Source organism: Athene cunicularia (genome assembly GCF_003259725.1).
Source record: "Athene cunicularia isolate RWA chromosome 19 unlocalized genomic scaffold, athCun1 chr19_part1, whole genome shotgun sequence".
Lineage (NCBI taxonomy): Eukaryota > Metazoa > Chordata > Aves > Strigiformes > Strigidae > Athene > Athene cunicularia.
In genome coordinates, this window is record NW_020799124.1 from 988,729 (window position 1) to 1,012,638 (window position 23,910).

Consider the following 23,910-nt stretch of genomic DNA (forward strand, 5'->3'; position numbering starts at 1 on the left):
GGGGTTCGTTGGTGTTTTTTGGGGGGATGGCGTGTTTTTTGAGGAGTTTTGTGTTTGGCTTTTTTTTTTTTTTTAATCCTTTCAATTTGAAGACCAGAAGGTGAAGCTTGAAGGCTTTACCTTAAAGTCTTGCAACAGCTTAAGACAAGGGGAAATGCCCAGTGCTGGCAGCGAGGGCCCGAGCCTTGGCTGTAGGCTCCAGAAGCAGGTGGGAAGCACGATGTCACACTTCAGAACGAGCTTCCCTTAGATCAGGAAAAAAAAAAAAGAAATAATTGGTGATTTTAAATCCTGCAGACTGCAGATAGCCAGTCGCAGATGCTATAGCCAGTTCCCAAAGTCTGTTTTTCTGAGGCATACTGCAGAATGCTCTGTAGCACACTCAGACGATTTTTTTATTAAATGTGAAGTACGTGTTAACCTGGGACCAAAATATTTTTTGTGGTTGTTTTAGTTCACTTATGCCAGTAACCTGCATGCTTGGGGGATGCAGTGTGGTTGGTTAAAGCATAAGTGTTCCCTAAAACACAGAGATTAATAAAAATTTGACAGTTTTAACACTTTCCACTTCTTGTCTGGATGTTAATCACATCTGATTAATAGTTTTACTTCAGAAAAACCTCTTACTGGTTATCAGAGCTTTACCCACAATGGTAGTAGAGCTAAATTAACTGTGATAGTGATAAAGAGGTCCCTTCATATGATTAAATTGGGTGAGCAGTTCCAAAGGAAATAAATGACTGACAGTGAATTTGTACGTGCCCCTGTTAGGAGGGAGCTGACAGCCTTCTCTGCATCTGGTTCCTGTCTGAACAGAGCAAAAAAGACGAGCAGAACCACAACAGCGCAACTGCATTGCTGAAGTTTTACCAACAAATCCCTGATGATACAGTATGTATCTGTGATCAGGTTTTTTTTCTGTATGTCTCTAATAAACAGAACATCACCAGATTTCTATACAGCACGGAGGAGAGGAGCCTGTAAATGTGGGAGTTTGTTGCAATTCCTAAAACTTGAGTGCAAAATCTTTTTAAGAATGGGGTTTGGATGCTTTTTGTCTGCTCTCATAAACAGGAGAAGTCTTGCAGGACTTAAGACAAATTTCCTTGTTAAGACGGTTTCTGTTGCATTTTGAAATGTTGTTAGCTAGTATTCCAGTCTGGAATTGCAGTGGTTTTGCTATCACGTCACAGTTTCAAAAACAGACTTCACTTTTTTTTTTTAAGAAAAAAGCAGATTTGCTTTTTAGTCATTTTATAATAGGTATTGGAAGAAGAGACAGAACACTTATTTAAAACTTGTATTTCTGGCTGCCTGTTTGAAGTTTTTATTGAAGCTGATAACAAATTGCTACTGTGAGTAAGAATATGGCACTCACCAAGGATTCTTTGGGTATCTGCTTGCCCTTGTTCTGGAGTGGCACGGTGTGGTGTGGGGGACAGTGTTGGGTGAGCCTGGGCGTAGGGAAGCGCTGTGAGGACTGGGAGGCTTTTAAAACTCTCCCACACGTTCTCATTACAGTCGTCTTTTCTTTCTCTGTTATTGCTGAAATCTTTTCAAGTAGTAAAATCAAGCAATTGCCTAATAATCATTGTATGGAAACCTGGGTTCTAAATGTGTTTGCAGGTTGATGTCTCAGTGGCATTATTTAAGTCCAAATAGGGTGTCTTTTTTTTTTTTTTTTTCAGTTAAGTACATTACCGAGTTGGTTTTATCACGTCTCTTTAAACAGTTGATTTTCCATAGAATTTTATTTTTACTGGTGTATCTGCTGAAGTCAGTCATCTTCGACTGCATGTTGGAAACAAAAGGGAAGGAAGAAATTATTTATCGTGTTCTTGCCGCTGGACTGCAGTTGAATTTATGGTCGTAAACAAAGTGCTCAGCGATATGGAAAAAGTCAACCATAAACTGAAAGTCTTGTAATGACTGCTCGTTGAGGAGTGTTCACAGACATTAACCGAGGAGCCTCATCTCTGTGGGCTCCTTATGGCTCACGGGTAGAGCGCTCGAGTGCGTTGTGCTCCGGAGAGTCTGCTGCAGGTGTGTCTGGGCATCACCTTAACGTTTGTTTCCCTGGTGACTACATGGAGCCTTTAGAGAGAAGCTTCTGAACAGCAGTGTTTAATATTAAGCAGGGTGGCTTTACTTATTTTTGCAGTGGATAGAGAATAATTCAGGCCTAGACCTCTGGTAGTATAGTTTAAAGCTCTCATCTCCCCTGGAGCAGCTTGTGTCCCTGAGAACCTGTTCTTTCAAGTATTGTGCTCATGAAAAGATGGGAATTGGATCCACTCCTCATTAGTGTATAAATCATCTGTTTACACCTCCTCATGAGCAAACCAGTTGCCAATTAACCTGAGGGAAGTTCCAGCTGAAGCTCGTGCTGGTTTTTATCCTTTTTGCTTTAAGGAAGGAGCAACACAATGGGGGTTGTACTCGGCATCTTTGCCGTAGCTGAGGATGATGCGTATGTGCAGCTTTCTGTTGCAAGGATCACGTGATGCATTACAATATCGTGAATGTTGCATACGTTTTTATGAAAAAGACTTCTGAAAAGCAATACCATAGGTAAGCTTTTGAAAAAGTTTTTTGTTATTTATTGATGCTCTTTTTCTTTGATGATCCTCAAACACCGACAATCTCCAGGTTTTGGATAGAGGTTATCTTCAGTAAATCTCAGCGAAAGCAGTAACCAGTTCCATCAGCTCAGCCTTCAGTCTGACTGATCATTTATGTGTTGCCACCGAGTGATCTGGGGCAGCTCCCAGGGCCAGTATTTGGTGAGCAGGGTTAGTTGCCTGAAGCAGAACTCTACATCCAGCATAAAGAATTTCCCCCCCCCACAGACCTTTGTCTAAAGTTACTGACTTCCTACCGATGTGTCATACAGCCTTTCCTGTTAGCTTTAGTGAATCACATCCATGGTGACTTCATTTTTGGCTGTACGTGAGTAAATAAGTGTCTTGTCTCAGAAATACTCTAAAAGTGTCAGGAGACACTGTCACGTAAATGATTTTTCATCAGTGAGGGCAAAAGTGTACTGGGTTGGAGCCTGGGCATTGTCACCAGTTTACTTGACAGCTCTTGACTGGGCTACTACGTGCTTTCCAGTTCTGGTGTAAGTAAAAGCTGGGAGCCGCTTTAGTTCGACTAAATGCTACAACATATTATCCATCTTTTATTTGCTCTTTGAGGTTGAACCAGCTCTTTTCGGTGAGGTGAGAGACTGGTGAGATGGCAGCTGGAGGGGTAGGCTTATCTTACGCCTCCATATGGAGTTACGTCAGGTGTCGGTGCTGAGCGACCCACCCCGAGGAGTCTATCTCCCTTCTACGCTGGGTGTATAAACACTTTTAATTGATGTCCCTGGCCTGTTTCATGCTGTGCTTAAGACTGTTCAGCTGCTTTTTAGGCACTTCATGTTATGAAAGTTAAGGATGACAATATGCTGTTGGTTCATATGGAGGTATGTTTAAGGAAAAAACCTTTTAAAAGAATATTAAGGAAACATGAAACTTGCAGACAAAGTGCTTAACTTCTAATAGACTCTGTTTGCTCAGTACAGGCCTGTTACTTGAAAGTGTTGCCTATTATATGAATCACTCCGACCTAGGACAGGGCTGCAGAATGAATTCATCGCGTGCTATCGTCAGTCAGCGCTTCCTTGTTATTTAATGCCTCTGTATAGGAAGCATAAGTCTGCTGAGGGGAGCTTGTTACAGAGCTGGCTCCTATAACTTTGAGCAAGAGTGTTTTGTGAGTGGTTCAGTGAGCTTGAGCCGCTTGATGAGCGTGTTGGCAAAATCTAACCATAGTAATTTGAACTGGGCAGGTAGAGACACTGCTCTAGATCCTGCCAAAGCCCAGTTTGATTGCAACTAATTTGTCATCCCCAGTGATGCATGGAGATATGCGATTGGTGACTACTGCTGATGAAACATGACAGATCAATTCTAATCTCTTACTGGTGAAGACAGTTATTCATGGGGACGTGCATCTGTCTCTTGGTATTTTATCACAGTAAGAGTGCTGTAAAGCAGTAGCCAGTCTGCTGTTTGAGTATCAAACGCTGAATGCTAGTACATCTAGATTTGTCAGACACTCTTTGTTAAACTCATGTAAAAACTGCATATAAAAGTAAATACCGTGCATTAGAAACACAGGGCACAGACTTGTCCCTTTTTCAAAATCTGCTCTATCAGGTTTAGTCTTTTCTGACTCCTGAGAGATTTATTCTCCTCTTGGATTTGCTGCTGGCTTTGCAGGGCTATAATCTTTTTGACAGCATTCTGCATAAGGGCAAGGGGTGGAAGACCATTTATAATCAGGCAGTTCTATTTCTCTGATGCTCCTCAGCAGTGTTTTAACCTCAGAATTCTCCACAAAAGATTGTATCATATGTTATGGTCCAGTTCTAGACATAGGCTTTGTGGGGTTTTTTGTTGTACCACAAGAACTAGCTGTGGAAACAGGGCTCTGAATATTAGAATAAGCTTTTGATTTCGTGGCTGAGCATTGTGCATAAATGTCCTTCAGCAATTATGCGTGTAGAGGGGTTTGTGACCCCTTAATGCAGAAAAAGTAACATTAAGTGGAACAAAGCATAATAAAATGCTTGCGCAGATTTGTCTCTGATCCCCGAAAGGGGTAGTCTGAGCTGCCCTATTGATAATTTATCATGTGGGTGTTTGACAAGCCCACACATACCTTGATATACAACTCTGCAGATAGTCCTCAGTGTTCTGTAACACCATGGTAATATTTTATTCATAAATCCTAATGCTGAAGCCCTTAAGGTGTCATAAACGTGGTGCTAATGCCTGTGAATTTGAGGGGGCTTGCTTAGTCAGATAAATATCATGCTCTAAATAAACTGTGATCCTAACATACAACAGAATAAACATTAATATATACAGAGTACCACAGGATTAAAATTCCCTTGGTGTATATTAGTCCTTTTCTCTGCAAAGAATAATTTTCCGGAGTTTTCATCTTCAAAACCTTTTATCTAAAAAACTGGAGAAGAATAAATCTATTAAGATGCAGCGAGGAGCAAGGGGAGAGAATATTTTGTTGAACTTTGATTATTATAAAGGTTTGTGTCTTAAAGTTTGCAAGGATGGCAGCGTGCCCTTGTTGAAGAGGAGGGCAGGGTTCTGCTTGTGGTCTTGAATGAGGGACAAATCCCTGTCCTGCTCTGGGCAAGGGGGTAACGAGAAGATGGGGGAGGAAATGGTGTACTCCAACCAAGTGGATGACCTGGCATAAGCCCGTTAGCCCGCCAGAGAGGCGTGTTGACCAAGGCGAGCCTCAGCTTTGTCTTTAAAGCAGCAGTGTGGGAACTTGGCTGCTTCTTTGAAAAGCAATTAAAATGATGGAATGGTGCTTCAGTAGAGCTGCACGGATCTGACTGAGCGACGGGGTAGGGGACAACTGGTGTAAATGACAGATAGTGTCATCTACGAGACTGCGTGTCGCGGGCGCTGGAGATCTGGCTCTGCAGGCGCGTTGGTTGCCTCACCGGCCTGTCAGCCCCGCGCGTGGCTCTTGCAGGGCGGGTTTTGTGGTCGGCACCCGGCAGCTTTGCCCCAAGTTTCAGAGGCTGTATGTACAAATGTGAAGATCACGATTAGCACCGGGGCTTGAATTCATCCTAAAGACTATGGCCGCCGAGCGCTGGACTCCTACCCTGTCGTGCTTCCTAGGCAAAAGTGATTGCTTTTGCGTTTTCTGGAGGAGTTACTGAATTATTTTCCCTCTGCAGAGTGTAAGCGTGAGCTTGCCTTTAAGTGGGAGTGCTCAGGTGCTTCAAGTTGGTTTATAATAATTTGCCATTTAAAGACTTCAGCCTGATTGATTAGCTCTTTCTGTCTTATTTTCCTTCTTGCTGCTAAACACCAGTTGCAGGAGGTAGGGGGAGGTCTTTATCCCCTGCGGCTTTTTGCAGAAAGTGACAGTTCTGCAGTTCTCTCTGTTCTACATTTCTTTGCACCAGAAATGACCCTGCTGCTCTTTGTCACCAGTGTTTCCTTTTATCCCTCTCCTGGCAGCTGCTCTTGCTCCATTTTGATGTTGGAACAGCAAATGAACTCCCTCTGAAGCAAATGTCATGCCAGTAAAGATGTTGAAGCAGCAAGAAAATCATCTGTGTCTCTGAAGACTGAATTGGAGACCTTTGTGAATGAGATGTTCTTAAAATAGCTCCACGGCATGTTATCTTCCCTAGAAGGTGGAGAATTGAAAGCCCCACCACAAGCCACTTGTTTTTGTGTGAACAGGTTCCCTAAATAATGTTTTTTGGAGTGGGGAGCCAAGCAGATTGTTTACTTCTCCTCCCAGTAAAAATAAGTACGATAACATCGAAGCAGCTTCTGATGTGTCTTCTCAGTGTTGGGGGAGGGAGGAAGGAGACTGAGACACGGTATGTTGAGTTTTCTGGTTTGTAGATTCAGTCAGCATAGGAAACGCTGGTGCTGTGGTGGTGGTTTTGGGAACACCATCTCTCAGCCCCCTGCCTGCCTGCTCTGGCCGTCCCTCGGTCAGCTCTTGTTCTGTCGTTGATTCCAGCGACAGCAAATTGAACAAAGCAATTGAGCTGATCTGAATTGACTGCGCGTTTCTCCGATGGTATGACTCTTGCTAGGAGTTTTGTTTGCAACATCATGGCTAATGCTCGTGATCGTTTCTTGTCCTGCGTTCAGTTACACTGAAGCAGAGTGCTTCCAACATTCTCTCTGCCAGACGAGCTGCGTTCTGACCCAGTGACGTCCTGGGTAGGAGTTTAAGCCTTTGGGTTGGGAAGTTCTTGCAAGTGATGATCTGTCTAAATGCCAGTTAGTTTTGTTTGCTCTAGTGTTATAATGCTAGCACAAAGTCCAGCCTGATTTGGATTGCTCTCCCCCCACCCCCCTGCCCGTTATTTCCAGTTTGGAGAGCGTTTTCAGTGCTTTTCCATGTAATGGATAATTTTGTCTGGCATAATAGCTCATAAATCCTTCACCCTGTCAGAGTTCCTCGAGTGTTGTAATAGACCATACGCATTTAGTATCAAAAAGGAACAATGTGTTATGGAAACACTTAAACAGTAATTTTTAAATAGTGATCTTTGCAGCAGCACCCCTACCCATTTCAGCAGGGCAGTTTTGAGAATGCAACTTAAACAATTTTTCTCTGAGGTACAGAGTAGTGGTTATTCCCTGTGGTCTTAATATTACTATATTTCTTTGTCATACGCAACTGCTCAGGATAGGAACAGCTACAGGACCAAGACATCCAGAAACTAGTAGGAAGCAACAAACCTGTGGCCTGGTTCCTGACGTTTCACTGCAGCGCTGTGTTCAGAGTGTGGGCTTGGGAGACTGGGATAATGTAAAGCAAGTTAAACTTAAGTTTATGTGGAAGATTTGTTAGAATTAGTGCAACTCAAAGCCTGTGCTTTATTAGGTCGTCACAGACACGAAAACCAAATTTCATATTGACTACAGAATTACATCCATGTATCTGACAGCAGACTTTGGTAATGTTTATTTGAACTGGGCTGTGTGAGGCCAAATCCGCTTAGTTCATGTAGGTTGGCGTGGCTTCTTTCCAATTTATTTAACTTTTGTCAGATCGCTCAGTGGGTGTTTGTACTAATGCTACCTGTCGGAGCCTGTTGTGTTTGTGTCGGAGCTGGTGAGCCACCTGCCCAAGTTATTAACTTACATTGATTATTTTTACCACAGGTTATGTGCCTTTTGATGCTTTGGGCTCATACCCTTTGTGAGAAAGTATTTAATAGGTAGAGATGTTAAGTTACATTTAATATTGTGCTGTTATTAAAAGATCTGCTCATCAGAATTTCAAATAACTAATCTGAGATAATCAACAATAAATTTAAAGCCAAAAGTTTTTTATCTTTACTGATTTTTTTTTTTCCATAGTATTGTTAATGAAATAACAAAACCCGATTTCTCCAGGCAAAAACCACTGTGTGATTTTAATCTGTGTGTGACAGTACATTTATATATTTTCCAAGAGCTGTGTCATCATTTGCTGCTTGTTTAAACATGTCACATGTTTAGTGACCTTGTTCTTCTCTGTCATCCAGTGTTTCTGGGGTGAAAACTAGCTAAAAATAATACCAAGCCAGAAGTTGAGTGGAGTTGCTCCAAATTGCCCTCGCTGAGGATCTGGGCAACCATGGGCTCTGCGGGCAGCAGAGATTCTCAGGTAGTGTAATGTGAAATGCTTTGTATGGGCAAACCCCTCGAGGAACCTGTGGGGGGGTGAGAACAAAACCTGTGCGGTTCTGGCCCTGTGCACTCTGTCGTACTTCGGACACATTCTTCAAACTCCTGCTGCTCCTGGGTGCTTTTGAGTCGCTTTTTCGGCCGCATACCTCGGATGTTCGTGGATTACTTAATTTGCACAGTGTGATCATGTGGACAGGTGGTTGTTTATGATGGTCTTAATTATGGTGAGCGTAACGTCAGGCACAGAGGTACAGATCAGGAGGGTTATCTGTCAGGACAAATCTCCGACAGCCATCACAAAATTTATACCTCTCAGGTTTATGTTGGGTAAGCACATTTGCTTAATTCAGCATCGAGTTTCCATGTCATGCAATTAACTTGCTGTCTTGATTCAAACCTACTAGCTAAGAAAGGGTTAGGAAATAATAGTCATTGACATGTGACCTGGGAATTCCTGGTTTAGGTGACTGGATGGTCTGTTTCTTCGTTTAGACAGACAACAATCATTATGCTGTACATGGAGAATTTTGTTGGTTTAAGAGCTCTTGCTGATGTTTTTCCGCCGGAATGATCAGCTAGCTCTGGGTGTTTGATTTCCCCATGGCCCCAGGAGAGCCCCTGTCAACTCAGTCTTAGCAGCAGAACATAGTAGCAGGTAGATCAGGAGCTATTTTGGCTATAACGTCTGTTGTCTTTTCTCGGAATATATCGCAGTGCTCCCTGAAGTCCAAGAAACTGTAACTTGTTCCACCCAAATCATGCAGGCAGAGCAGTACTCCATGTGAGGTACGTTTGGGGAATTTGGTAGTTGTGCTTCACATAATCCTTTACGAGAAATCAGAAGTCTTTGAAGAAAATAAATCCTGTGTTGTGTGCGCTTGGGAGCAAAAAATGCATGTCTTGTGTGTGACGTACACGGTCGGTGGTGGTGTTTTGTTCATCAAAGAACGGTTGCAGTGAATGGAGTACATGCCTTGCTTCTGGAATTGAGCAGGTTGATCAGGAAAAGTCTGATACAACATTTTGCCAGAAACATGAAGAGAATCTTCTGTGGGCTTGTGAATATCTGAATGCTTTTTTTCTTGGACTCAGTAGGAGGGGAGTTGAAAAGTAAAGGTTCCAGATGCAAAAATGAAATCACTAGTTGAAGAACATGGACTTTTATGGCAAATGGTTTCATAACTATATTCATATTATAAGTTTAACTAGGAGAAATATTAAAAATTTGACACCAATTTTTCACCTTTTGTGTGAAGGTGGAAATAATTAGTGTTACTGATAGAAACACAAAATTTTCTAAGTTCTCTCACTTGTTCTAAGACCATTAATGTTTTTCCTGCTTTTTGACATGATAATGTACCTTTAAGGGCTTTCTTTACTAGATCAATTCCTTTCCTACTAGGACAACTAAAGCTTTTCAGCTGTCCATCCAATTTATCCTTCTGGACTTCTCTCCTATCAAGATAACCAGCAGCAATGCTCCCTCGGGAGACTTGTATCCATTAGTTACAGATGAGTAGTTCCTGTGGTATCGGTGGACCAGTCAGTTGTAAGAAAGTTGTTTTGAGAACAGTTATGGCTGTTGGGGGGGTTTGTCTTTTTTTGGTGAGGATTCTTGAGGATTTTTTAAATAAACCTTTTACCCGGCAGCTGTTGAAAACCTGTGGATTTACACATGTGCGTGAGGAAATACGGGGCAGCTTTGGACGGCTCCTTTTGGGATGTTAATTGCCTTTGGAGTTCACATAGGACTAATGAGGGGCCGTGTTATACACAGCTAAGCAAATTTATTCCAAAGATACTTCTGATAGAGAACATGTCATCCCAGAGATGCAGGGCTCTCAAAGTACAACAGTCGTTTGGAGCTGTTGCATAAATCTCTTGGGTCTGTTGGGGGGTGTGTGTGCCTGCTGCCGCTGTGATGGCACTCTGAAATGTATGAGGCTGAATTCCAGGCATCCCGAAGGCTGCTGGTGACTTTTGTTTTTTTTTTCCCTGTGGTCTTCATAATATTCAGTTTAATTCACTTTAAAGGAAAGTGGGATGTAAATATTCTGCAAATGAGATCTGGGGTGACATAGTTTCAGTCTGGCGTTAAAAAGAAGGGGGTGCAGTCTAAAGAGACGCTGGGATGCCAGTCGCAATTCAGAAGCCCCTGGTGCAGCCTTTTGTACCAGCGTGTGTGATGATGTGTCTCTTGTTCCACCATGCTCTAAGCTGTACTTTTGCAGCGTGATGCTGTGCTGCTCGGCAGATCCTAGAGGATCTATGCAGTGTGGAAATCTTCACGTCTGTCTCGTGTAAGCTTTCTGAATTGCTTCTGCGAGTAGCTGGGCCTTACTTAGGCTTGTGTTGCTCAGCAAGAGGACGTGGATGTTGGGGGTGAAGTGCTTGCTTGGCCTTCGCATGCTGTGCCTCTGCTGCCCTTGCCTGCAAGCCTTGCCCACGTGTTTCACTACGTAGGGTTCTTCATGAATTTATTTCTGGGTTTTGGGGAGGTTGTTTTTCGTGCTGTGTGAAGAGTCGGACCTGGTGAGAGCTAAGCATGTATCAACAGCATTTTATACTCTGGCCACAGCACCGGCCCCGCTTACATCCCCGGTGTCTCTCCAGCTTCTCCACATCGCTGACCAAGTTTGAGACAGTGGAAAGAAACTGTATTTATTGATAATGTGAGTGGCAAATGCAATCTAGCAGGAAAGCAGGTTACTCCCCAGCTGGAATGCAGACCAGGCTTCAGTTAATCCTTGCCTTAGCCAGAGAAAGGTGGTTTTAATCTATTTATTATGCATTTGGTTGTTTTTTCAGCACTGCTGTATCTGCAAATGCCATCACACTGTTACAGTCTTTTATTATCCATTCGCCATATAAGCAGCTGTATCAAGACATGAAGCTGTTCTCAGTCACTCAGGTCTAATCCCAAGTAGTGTCATCGGATCTGGTGAATTGCTTTGGGTTTAGACAGAAGTAAACGAGAGAATAACATGTCATTTTTAAGATTCTGCTACCAGCAGTCTTAGGGCTTTTAAGACAGCTGAATTTCTTTTCACTGATGTTTAAAACTAATTTGATATGATTATTAGAGAAGGGAAATTAAAAGGACAAAATCATACAGGAAGCTCATTAAAATGGAAACACTGAAATAACTGGGTAATTGGGCATTGATTCTGTCCTCACCCCCTCGCTCACTTTATGAGCAGTTTTGTATTAAAAGTAACATGTCTGCAGGATGATGCTTCAACATCTGTTATTGCTGAAACAAAATGATTTGCTTATTTTTTTTCCCTCTCTGCGCATTCTTCCAACATCTGCATGTGTAGATCTGTCCCGTGTGTTAATCGTATCTCACACTGCTCCTTTCCAGGGAAAAGCATCAAAAGGTGTGGGATTCCCTCTGGGGTTAGGAGGGGGATGTTTTGCTGTGAGATTTGGTCTTGCCCTTCACTTTTTCACTGGGTGAAGCGGAATAATGCAAAGGAGGACTCTGAGGGCTGCGAGCGTGAAGCCCCTGCACAGGTATCCTGCTCTCAAGTGTGGTTCTGTGAAACAAAGAAGTTCACGGGCTGTGGCCCGTCTGTCCCCCGAAATGTTGGTGTCACCTGACGTGATTAAACCTGTGCGAACAACGTCCCTTATTTTCTGTTCTCAGAACATTTGCAGTCAAATCGCCATTTTTGAAAATACTGCCCATTGAAAATGCTCAACAATTGTGTTGGGATTTTGATCGTTTTCCTTTATGGGTTGATCCAATAAGTTGATTATAAATCTATCTTGCTGAATGTTTTCTGTTTCAGTCACTCTGTGATTATTGGGATAGGAAGCAATAGATTTTCCTTTATGTTTTGGATGATTGCTAAAATATATAAGGTTGCATGTGCCAATTGAAGATTCAGTTTATGAGTGAGACTTGCTTCTCAGTATCTGCACTATACAAATACAACTGCATAAAGGTTCGTAGCAAGAAAATAGAAAAAGCCGAACAACAGATTTAAAATGATATTTTGAAATCTCTTCTGATCTCTAATTATCATGATGTTAATTGTGTCTTCCAGTCTTCAAACTATGTCTAGTTGGGAGAGCACACGCTTAAATCCATTCCTATCCAGGAAAGTGCTTGAGCTTAATTTTAAGCGTGTCCGTAAGTTATATTAGTTAAATGACTCCTAACTATTTGCTTAAATCCTATTCGGCGTTAGACTGACTAAATATATTAGAATTGCAGTGTAAATAAGATAAATATGGGTGTTGGTTTTGCTAGGAGTTTATCACTGATTTTGACTTTTACAGCCATTTTCATGGGATACAGCTGAAATCGGAAAAGAATGGAAATTTCAACTAATTTTTTAATATGCTGAAATGTATTAAGTTACACAAAAGAATCCATATTATAGTAATCCTACGCATATACAGGAAAAGAGTACCCAGCGTGCATGGCAGATGGTTTCAAAGGAAATCCTCGAGAGCTAGGATTAAAAAGCAATTTTCAGCAAGTTTAAAATGGGTCTCCATATTTGGGTCACGGATATTAACTCTTTCGTTGCAAACAAATGAGGGAGAAGTCTTGTTGGATTATTATGGCAAGGTTTCTCTCAGTAAAAGCTGACCGGTGTGTACCGTGGAAGAAAAAAGTGAGGATGTCAATTGATGCTGCTTCTGGTCCCGCTCCGACAGCGGGAGGTAGAGTTGTGATGTGCAGAGACGTGTTGCAGGTAGATGCGGTTCAGCGCACAAGCATTGGCAGCCCTTTTGAAAAGAATGTGTGTAGGGCTTCAGTTTTTAATCTGCCCACTGGAGCAAACTTACATCAAGACAAGTAAAAAAATTGAACAAAATATAAAAAATTATTTTGATTTTGTTGTTCTGGACCTGCAGAGTTGGAATTTTCAAGGAATCCCAAGGTAGAAAGATGAAGGTACCTGAATTTCGTTTTGTTTCAGCTTTCTGGACTGTTCCTTCTGCCAGTTTTCAGTGACTTCATTGGCCTTTGGATCAGAACTTTGTATTTTTATACCACCATAGAGCTGTGTGGATAATCCTTCTCCTCTCTCCTACCCATCCCTTTCTATTTTAAACTTTCTGATAAATAATTTTTGTTGTGTTAGAAATGGCAGATTTATACCTTTTTACATTGAGTAAATTATACTTAATTACTTTTTATTAAAGTGTAAAGACATTACTTACAGGATTTTTCTATCCCTTTTGAATACAGCAAGCGTGTCTGGTTTATGAGAACTAAGAAATTGAACCACAGTACTTCTGTTCAGTCAGACAGGAATGAGCATCAGCTCCAAGTTTTGTTGGGAAGTATGTCTGCGCTTACAAATGGAAAGCAAGCCCAAGTTTTCTCAAACTAATTTTAGGGGCACACTGGAACTTGACTTGATTTTTATTTTTTTTTTAAAAGGTTATATTCTAAAAATCAACAGTACAATGCAAACCTTGTTCCAGACTGCAGCTGTCTGGTAGTGTTCAAACATCCAGAAACACTATCATCAGTACGATGCATAAAAGTGATTGGGTGCAGATCAGCTTTGTCTTTTAAGAGCAAGAGAAGATGCTGGGCTGTCAGTTGGTAAAAATAGCCCAGCAGGTTGGAGATTATTGGCTTTAACTTATACCAGCTAGTAACCGTGTTAGGAATGTCATTCACTCTTACATCAGTGCTCCTTTGTACATTTTGGGCAGCATAAAGGAATCTCAAGCTTGACGTGGGCAAACTTTTCTTTTAAAGGCTCCAAAGTAGAAATTCCAGTTGGACCTTAAGCAATGTCTATCACTAAGCAATGAAACAGAGCAACTGAGCCTATTTTATCGTGTTCTCAAAGCGCAACTGGGGGTATTTTGAGTAGATTTGGAAAGCCTGCTGAGCATAGGTGCCTGGTGTTCTTAAGTGAATTCTAGAAGTAGTTGCTAGTTTAAATTTCAGCCTATGAAGAGGTTGATTGCGTTGCTCTTTAGCTATTATATTGGCTACGTGTTAACAGCAAAGGACAATGTACTTCTGAAAGGGCATCATAAATGTCCTAGTGGGATAACTAACTGCAGGTCTATCTCCAAAATGTTAATTAACAGTGCTAAATAATAGATGTTTTCTGCAGGACTGATCTGAGGTAGACATCAGAGGTCCTATCAGCTATTCAGAAAAGAATTGTTTGATGGATAAAAATAATGTTATAAGGCAGCTTTGGGTCAGTTCTTGTACCGAAGCTAGAGAGCTGCAGTGTACTCAGGGCTGGGCTTTAGTTAAAGTTGAGTCTGTTCTTCCAGGTCCTTGCTCTACATCACCTCATATGGGTAGTTTACCTGTGTGCACCTGATATGACAAGAGCTAACTTGCTGTGACCTTACCAGGTGGTTTTTATGTTAGCATAATCTGTTTCAGATGATTATCCCAGCAAAAGGGAAACATCTAGTCTTTTTAATCGTGACAATAATAAGCTTAAGGAAGCGTTTGAAGTGGAACAGGGAAGGGGATGTTTGCAGAGCACTCCTCTGTAGCATGGGAACAGCATGGGAGAGAGTTTTGAGATAGTTGCTACAATAAAAATTTTACAAGTAAGTGGTGGAAGTTAGTATTATATGTTAATTAGAGGCAAAATTCCACGTCTGGGTGTTAGAGACAGCTAAGGGGAGAATATGCCATCGGGAACTTGGAAATGAAAGTAACTTATGTAATAAAAGGCAGAAGCGGTGAGGGAATGCGAAGACTAACGTAGATGGAGTAATGGATTCGGAAAACATTTTATAGCATAAATGAACAATGGTAGGATGACACTGAATCCAAAGAGAAGAGCACTGGATGCTCAAGATGCGGATTGAGAATCTGGGCAGCAGTGTTAATTGTGTGAATGGATGACAGAGGCTTTGCCTCAGATGTCTTGCCAGAAAGGCGATGTAGGCTGTACCTGCAAACAAAGCATCTCCTATGCTCAGAACCAGTGTGGTTTTGGGTTTTTTTTTCCTAGAACCCATGTTCCCAATGTCATTATGTGCCTTCAGAGGGCAGTTATGACTGCCTAAATTAGATTTCAAAAATGGAACATCCCAAGCTGTTGTCAACCATCATGTGTCGCCAAGTCATGATACTATTAATACTTGGGGGGGGGAAAAAAAATCAGCCATGATGACAGTTATCTTTGATCCCTGCGTTTGCGAATGTAGTTCTGAATTTTGCCTTAGATTTTTCAAAGGCTTGCATCTTTCAAAGGGAGGCATATTAGATCAGTTCAGTTTCTTCTGTCATTGTTATCTTCCAGGATTTCTGTTTCAAGTGGTTTTTGAAAGTTTCTGTGAAGTACCAGATGATCTAAGACCTGATCCAGATGTCTTTGGATAGTCAGAGCAATCCATTTTCTTGACTTCAACAAACTTATGATCGAGTTCTAAATGAAGGAATTAGTGTTGACTTTAGAGAATAAGTTGATTTCCTTTACTCGCTGTACAATCAAGTATTCGATAAAGCAGGATTTTCTTGTATGGACTCAATTGTCTCATGGGTCAAAAGCAGTTTTTTGTCAGGGCACGACAATGGAAGGGAGGGATAAGCTTCTGCAGAGTCAAAAGATTAGACAGGTGGAAAACAGAAGCCTGAGTTCTCCTGTTCGGGGCCAAATGAGTCATCCAGAAACCACACCAAGGTGTAACTGTGAAGCAACGTGTGACACGCTGTTAAAATTTGTGGAAGAGAATACTGTAAAAGGGAAGAGTCTCAGATGTTTATCTGTTAGAGATGTGAAAATATTTTACCTTGGTTGTGCACTGTTTTCAGTTAAAATAATAACTCTCAGGGAAGGAATTCCTGGTTTTCTGCAGCCTTCTTGGGGGTGATTTTTGAAAGTGGAGGTCGGTGCTCAGGCCGGGTGCTGCACAAGAAGGTATTTGCTTCGCCGCTTCCTGCAGAAGCGTACCTGAGTGTTCCGAGGTGAGACGGCAGCGCTCCGGCAGCGGGAGCGCGAAGCCAAATCACCACCCAGGCCTAATAAATTGGACTGAGGAGCTACCAGGCTGTCCTGATGCTGATAAATTCTTTTTCCAAAGCAATGTTCTGCTCTGACACATATGTAAAACTCTGTGTAATTATTACGTCATTGTGCAGAGTTCTGAGTACTAGAAACTATGGCTCTTTAAAGTAGTTAAATGCTTTCTTACCTTCAGCAGCTCTCAACGGGAAATACTGAAGGTTCAGTTCCACTGAGTGCTTTGGAATTTCTCTCTACTTACATCTTTTTGTAGTGTACATTTATTTAAGAAAGTGTTTTCTGAGTAGATAACTGAAAGCAATACCCTATTCATATCAAGGCCATGAATTCATGTTTAGTGTAACTAGTTAGCCAAAAGTGAAAGCTTACGCACTGATAAATGGTGCTGTGGATGGGCTTCTCTGCGCTTCCTTATTGATGGTGCTTTCAGTAGCAAGTTGAGGAGAAACAGATAATGAAAATTGATTCTTCTCTGCAGGTCTCTTGCTTACTGTTGGACTTTGACAGAACTAATCTGTGAAGATAATTAAAGTTCCTTTGCTCTGAGTGCGGTAAGTGATTTTTTGTTTGTTTTATGGAAATCGTTAGGAGCCTGTGTGCCTCGTGTAGGCAAGAAAGGTGGAAATGACAAATCGCAGAGAAGTGGTGGAAGTGGAGTTGGTGCAGATTTGTTATATGACTGTACATGTTTGCAGGAGATATTTCTAAACAGCGTTTTGTATTCGGGAACACCTGCGTCTCCATTCCAGCCATGCTGATAAATGCAGTAGTAGAACACTAAGTGCAAATTGCCAGAAAAGATACCAGTGGAAGCAATATTTTCATATTTCCATCAGGACTGCTAGACTAGTGGCCTCGACATGGTGGAGGGAATCTGTTGTTGCTGTGTGTCCTGTGTGTGGCTGAGAACAAACACCTGAAGTATCAGTATAGGATCTTAACCAGAATATCATGTACAGAAGTTGGGGGGGGTGATAAAACTTCAGAATGAAAAATTTTCCAATTGGTAATGACACAGGGTGGCTGCCCTGGCAGCTACTTAGAGTAACAGTTGAGCTTCAGGTGCCATGATAACATAGCAGGAGACTTGAAATATGTTTTTACTGTTTAATAGACTTCTCACAGGAGCAGACTTGCCTGCTTTAAAACCCTGCAAATGCAGGAGCAGGGATTCTGGAGCATCTGGAATAATCCCCCCCATAGCGCGTGGAAATCCAGCAAATCTATCTGGTAGGCTGCTGCAGGGAGGCAGGATGTGGCTAGGAAGCAGAATGCCATGGCTTTGACCTTGTTTCAGCATCCCTTTAGTGTCCTTAGCGCATGGCCCTCTGCTGATTCTATAATTAAGTTATGCACGTCGCTAATGACACACTTCTTATTTCTGTGAGAGTGTCTTTAAAACAGATTATATTCTTGCACCAAGGAAAACATGGGAAGAGCTGCTCTTACTCCCTTTTTTTTTTTTTCTGCAAAGCTGTGGGAACAATTTTCTGGCTTGTAGAACAAAGAAGTTAGAACAAATTACACAGCCAACATCTGCACCTGGCTCACTTATTAAGTGAATATTTGGCATAGATGCTGAACTGCCTTCTGCCAAGAGAGCCTCGCCATACAGTCATTCAGGATGAAGATGTGATAATGTCTTTTCCTTTTTGGTTCACCAAAGCTATTTTCTTGAATTGTCAAAGTCAAAATTCTGTTGGAAAGGAAAATATCTTTTTACTTTTAAGTATCAGAGGATAATTAATGGTTAATCACATTTTTTTCTAACTAGCCACGTTAAGATTACGATGGTGTATCACTTTAGTTCCAATGGTAGACACATCACATATGGGTTGCCATTTTGATGGCTTTGAATGGTAATCTGACCCATAAAAACTGAGGCATAATATGCAAACTGATTTTTTTCTGGCCTGCCCTATTCTGGATGCCATCTGTGTTGGGATGGAAATGAGCCTGCTCAAAATGTGGTCTGCCAGTTTTAAGCAGAGTGGTAGTGCCAGTCACAGATGGATTTAAAAGAATAGGCTCATGTGAGCGAGAAGAGGAGGAAGATCCTCCTGAGAGCAGGAAGTTTCCCTTGAAAGCATGTTATGTCTGCTAAATCCTGTGGCCTGTGGAACGCCCATCAGACCTTTCTGTGGATTCTTCACATGGATTAAGTAAGCTAAACGTAGTTTCTAAAAAAATCAAGATAAGCCCCTCGGCTTCCAAGCATTGCTCACCCTCCCACCACTGCCTTGCGTTGCCGCCATCGAAATGGAACGCAGCGCAGGGAGCTGACAGCACCCGACCCTGTCATGTATTTGCAGTGGGTCCATTCCGCAAAACCAATCACTGTAAATTATTTCATTAGTTTTGGAGACAGGTGTGTGTTTTAATCTGCCGTCTGAATCCTGCTGAAGTCAGAGCATTCAGAGCCATTTCTGAATTCCTCTCTCTGCCACTTAACAAAGATCTGTGTTGTGGAAGGCGAGTACTTACCTGCTGCTGATGCTGCTCAAAAATTAAGATATTTAAGCACCTATTTTTCACTGAGTCAATGAGATCTCAGTTCTCTTCTACTCAATTTGAGAGAGCCTGTGCTCTGAAGTTGAAGATTGTGACCTTGTCTTACATGTTACCACAAGTGTCTTGGTACTATTTATAACCCAAAGACACACATTCAGTGATTTTCACTGGTTAGGGATATGGTCTGTGGAAATCTCTGGTTTATTTTCTTTTAATCTCTTTAAAATGATTACGCTGTTTGAAAGACCATTTGCTTTTGCAGTAAGGAGCCATGTAAAAGAAGGCACTCATCGATGAATTTCATGTTCGTGACACACTTGAACATCTCTCTCAAGTCCTCTTCAAGCCTTTTATTTCCAGGCTAAATAAACACCAATTTCAGCAATGTCTCATCTACTCCCTTTAATTACTGCTGTTGAGAGAAAGTTTCTGCCGATGCAAATGTGCTATTTTGTCATGTCACATCAAATTGCATCAGCCTTATATTTAGGAACAAAAAGAGGGGGAGGCTGAGACAGGATGTGGCTACAAATGGAACCAAAGGGTTTTCTTAAATATAGGCTGAAAATAGACAATTGAGGCAGTGATGCTTTTTCAAGCAAAAATCCATGAAAGGGAAAATCAAGTCTGTGACGACAGAAATGAAAAGCAGGGCTGGGGGTGTGAGAAGAGGGAGTTCTAGATGGAGGCGTGGGCTGGTGTCAGGGAAAAGCTGATGAACTTCATTTATGCAAACACCCTTTGCATTGTCAGCTTGGTGTGAAGCGGTTTTAGAATATGTTAGACCACATACATCTCCTCTTGTTCCTTCTGTGCTGGCTAGAGAAGTCAGCAGCCGTGCTTCCCTCCAGCTTGTTGCAGGGCGTGCCACCTGCCCTGGCCGTCGGGATTAGCGCCCCTTCAGCTCCCAGAGCTGAACTTGCTGGTTGCTTCCCAACTTGAGTGATTGAAAAAAAAATTTAATGAATGGTTTTTGCCAACTTCAATGGCTCAGCTTAACCCAGTCACTTACAGGGATTGTCCCAAACACCACACAGCTTTATTCTTAGTGACTTACCTGTTACTATATGCTGCTTTGATGTAGGGATTGTTCATAGTGTTGGTTTTTTTTCCCTTAAAACCCTACCGAATTCCCAGCCCTAACACTGGTATGGTGCAGAATGGCTCAGCTTTATTTACTTAATTCCTCGTGCCTGTTTGCATTATGGTTGCATTTGCTAATGTTGGAGGTACTTCATCTGCCTCCTGGGTTAACCTGCAGAATTCAAAGTGTTTTCTGTGTAAGCTGCATAAGCAGAAATCACGTGCTTTGTTCTCTGTTATTTTTGCATGTGTTTTGTAGACTTGTACCTTACTAGATGAGATTTTGTTGGGTTTCTTTTTCTAGAGGGGTAATCAAACAAATAGTAAAGTTAAAGGGAGATGGGACCTAATCAAGCAGGAAGAAGTTGAAGGAAAAAAACTGGGAGGAGACATAAAAAAATTTGTGAATCACATCTAGCAAAATGTACTTAGACCACTGTGGAAATATATGAAAAAATAATTATTTCTTGAAGTGCTTTATGTAGTGTATTAAATTCAAGTATCTCAGCAGGCCTTCAGAGTGTTCATATATAGTACTTAAAATATTTTATCATGAATTAACCCTTTAAAGGCTCTTGTGCTGCAGGAGTGGTGGTGTCTGTAACAGGCAGATGCCTCGAACAACTCGGTTACTCCTATGTAACTTTGGAGAAACTCTGCTATGGTCATAAAACTGAAGCCTAGTTGTTCAAGCTGCCAGCAAACGTAAGGTTTTTTTGTGGTGTAACAGAAATTAATAGAAATTTACACCAGCTAAGAATTTGGACTAGTGACTTTAATGTTGCCTTCGGTGGCATTTGCCTGGAGAAACTGTGGTAGAAACATGAAGTCCTCCTCCAAACTGAGTTCCAATACAGACACAATACCAGTATTCCAGATTCTTATGTTGGACATAAATTCATTTATGGCAACATGCACTATTTCAGTTTATCTCTTTTAACTACTTCCAGCAATAACTCTCAGCTCACTCAGCTCAAACTAAATAGATTGTGGTAAATAGGCATAGAGAAAATTTGCAGTAGCTGTCCAAATAAATGTGGGAGACTTCAAACAGTCCATCATTTACTTAAAAATGTAGTGTCTCTTCAGAAACAGTATTTTTAAAGAATTATTCTTTAGGGTGGTGAGGCCCTGGCACAGGCTGCCCAGAGCAGCTGTGGTGCCCCCTCCCTGGAAGGGCTCAAGGCCAGGTTGGACGGGGCTTTGGGCAACCTGGGCTGGGGGAAGGTGGCCCTGCCCGGGGCAGGGGGTGGCACTGGGTGGGCTGTAAGGTCCCTCCCAACCCAAACCAGTCTGTGGTTCTATGAAAGTCAGTTTGGTTCTCCAGAAGATTTTAGCAGCTTCCCCATGGAAAAACACTTTTTGCCCTCTCAGAACTGGGCAGAAAATGATCTATTGAAATCGAATGCATAAATTATGCATGTAATACAACTTGCTTTGAAATGATGAGTCTGATCAGAGCCTGATGGCAATTAAGCTGAGTTCTGAAAGATCAGCTGTGTTTGAGAATCATCAGACCTCTTGATGCGGATGTGATCTGTAGGCGTGCTAGCAGCACCTACTTATCAAATTAGAAAAATACTATTCAGTTCTCACAGCTAAGCATTTGGATTCTCTCCTCAGAAGTAATTGGTGATGTTAGAGGCAGTATTTTTACTCTTGTCACCAAGGATAATAAAAGTGCAGTAGAAGCTTAGGAGCTTCTGTATTTACAGCATTACAACAAATGTAAGTGAAGCAGTATTTCAGACTGCAGCTAGACAGGCAAAGGCACCCATCTCTTCGTGGTTAGATATTGCCAGTCCCCCAGGGCCGTAAAATATTAGACATAGCGATGCTGTAATCTAAACTCTTCATTTTTAAATTCTTTATAAGAGGAAAAATGACAACCCGTGGTGCTAAATCCACACAGACAATGAAGCTGATGGAAACGAGGCAACGCAAGATTTACCTCGGTCGTGCCCGAAGCTGCAGCGTGTGGCGGTCTGTGTGCTCGAGGGGCACGGGAGGCGTAGTGCTGCCAGCCCCCAGCCCGGGCAGTAGGAGTTGGTGTCTCTGGCTTGGCTGCAATATTTTGTATTCCATCTTTTGTGATTTTTTGTTTGTTTGTTTGGTAAATGCATTCCTGTCTGTGGCATCTGACTAGACTGTAAATGGAAGTGTAACAGACTCTAGGTGCGCTTCTGCCAGGCGTGGAGGGAGGAGGTGAGAGAGTCCTGTAGAGATTCTGGTGATATTTAAAGCATTAATTTGCATAGAATTTATTATTTCTCACTTTCAGTTTAATCCCCCTCCCAAAACTTAAGACAATTACAACTGACTTTTTTAGTACATGAGAATTAAAAACTGCCTCAGCAAAATGTGCATTTTCACAGCAACGAATGCATTTCTGTTATATTTTTTCAAAGCAAATCACAGGAAAATTAAATGGGGAAGGAGAAAGATAAATGTTTGTTTTTATAGTTGCAGTTTGTTTTGAACTGAATAAGTCTGAAAATACTAGATGAAAACTGCAGATCAAATGAAAAGACTCCATAAGCATTCTCCAGATTGTTCATCAAAAAACCACCCAACTGACAACACCACAACAAGAAAATGTTCTTAATTAATGTCTTCAGTTAAAGGAAAAGCATTGTGGATCCCTTAAATATATTATTAAATCTGTATTGTTTAGATAATAGGATGGGGAAAGACACTTGTGCTGAGTGCTGTGTCAAATTCATCAGGGCATGTTTTAATTCTAGTTCACTTGCTGGATTTCACAGTTATTTGTCTGGGTATTGGGGTAATTTGGAGGGTTGAGTGAAGCCAGATGACTGTAATGAACTCATTTTGTGCCTTTGACTCATTCTGGCAAAAAAAGATTCTATTTATGGGGTATTTTGTATTGTTAAGACTTCTGTTCCTCCTGTCTCTCAAACTTTCTCTGGGCCGCTGTCTTTGTGCCATCACCAATAATTAAATCAAATTAATTCAGCATAATTGAGTTAATTATTAGCACTGGAGGTTAACAACATGACTTCAATTGAACCAAAGCTTTTATCCCCCTTTTTCTGAGGTTTCACAAAATGTAAACAAATCTGAATCATGGTTGAAACCCAAGGCAGCTCCATTTCTATCAAGTGCTTCTGCCAGTCAGAGGAACTATCCTGCCACGTTGATTCACTCGGGTGGGTGGGTGTTGATAAACGTGCTGTCTGCTGCAAAGGGCAAAGAATACTGTGGCGTTCTGTATCGACATCCAAGTACCTGAGGAAAAAGGAATATTTTAATCACCCCAGAGCCGCTCAGTCAAAGCCAAAAAGATAGAATAATCATTGCTAACAATTCAGCTATGTAGAGGATATGGCACCTGGTTTAGCTGACATATGTCAAAAAGAACTAAGGTTCCAAAGATTCAGAGGATGGCTTCTGAGTCAGGGATGCTGTTGTGAATCGCTGCGCAAGACACAGCGAATAGCACGATTCCCTGGACAAGGGGCAGTTTGAAAACTGGAAGGTAAGGTTTCTGTTCCCAGCTCTGCTCTTGACTCATTATGTGACTTTGCATAAGCTGCTTGATTTTCCGGAGCAGAGTTTCTTTTCTCAGATCCTTTCCCCCTTGGAGACCCAAGGGGCCGGCTGTGTGCCCCCGGTGTAGGCAGCGCCGTGCGGCGTTCGAGTCCCGGTGCCCCGCCGTGGCGCAGCAGGTCTCTGCGCCAGGGCGCCAAGAACTCTGCCTTTGCCAAGGGTGGGAGCAGACTTTTACCTCTGGCACCAAGGGCCAAGCCTGAGATCCAGCTTCTGCTTTCCACAAAGTGCACAGGGTTTGTTTTAATCATCATAGCAAGAGCTTTGAGCTGGACACTCAGATTGAGTTTTGGCTTGAACTTCACTCTATGGACAACAAAACATAAACTTCTTTTTCCTCCTAATTTCATCTCAGCCAGAGCTATAAATTAGTTACTCAGGATAGTGTGTTGTGTACAATCAGTTAAAAGCAAGCTCTGTGCCTCTGAAAACAAATGTTCTGCAGAGTTCTGTACAGGGTTCTTCTTGTATATCATTCTGGCTCAGTGACAAAAATAGCCAAAAGCCGGGGGGGGGGGGGGGGGGGAAAA

General features: G+C 41.9%; 1 protein-coding gene across 7 annotated transcripts in view; it reads left to right on the top strand.

The window, feature by feature from the left end:
• Positions 1-2,793: 2,793 nt before the first annotated feature.
• The window catches only part of LYRM9 (LYR motif containing 9), a 43,800-nt gene continuing 22,683 nt past the window's right edge, over positions 2,794-23,910 (top strand). For 4 of the 7 annotated variants that reach the window (XR_003399744.1, XM_026861633.1, XM_026861637.1 and 1 more), the window contains exons 1-2: positions 2,794-3,469; positions 16,695-16,767. The gene's annotated coding sequence lies outside the window, so the exon portion shown is untranslated. Of the gene's footprint in view, positions 3,470-16,694; positions 16,768-23,910 lie in introns of those variants that run through there. The other 3 variants (XM_026861630.1, XM_026861632.1, XM_026861634.1) reach the window with 2 other exon arrangements.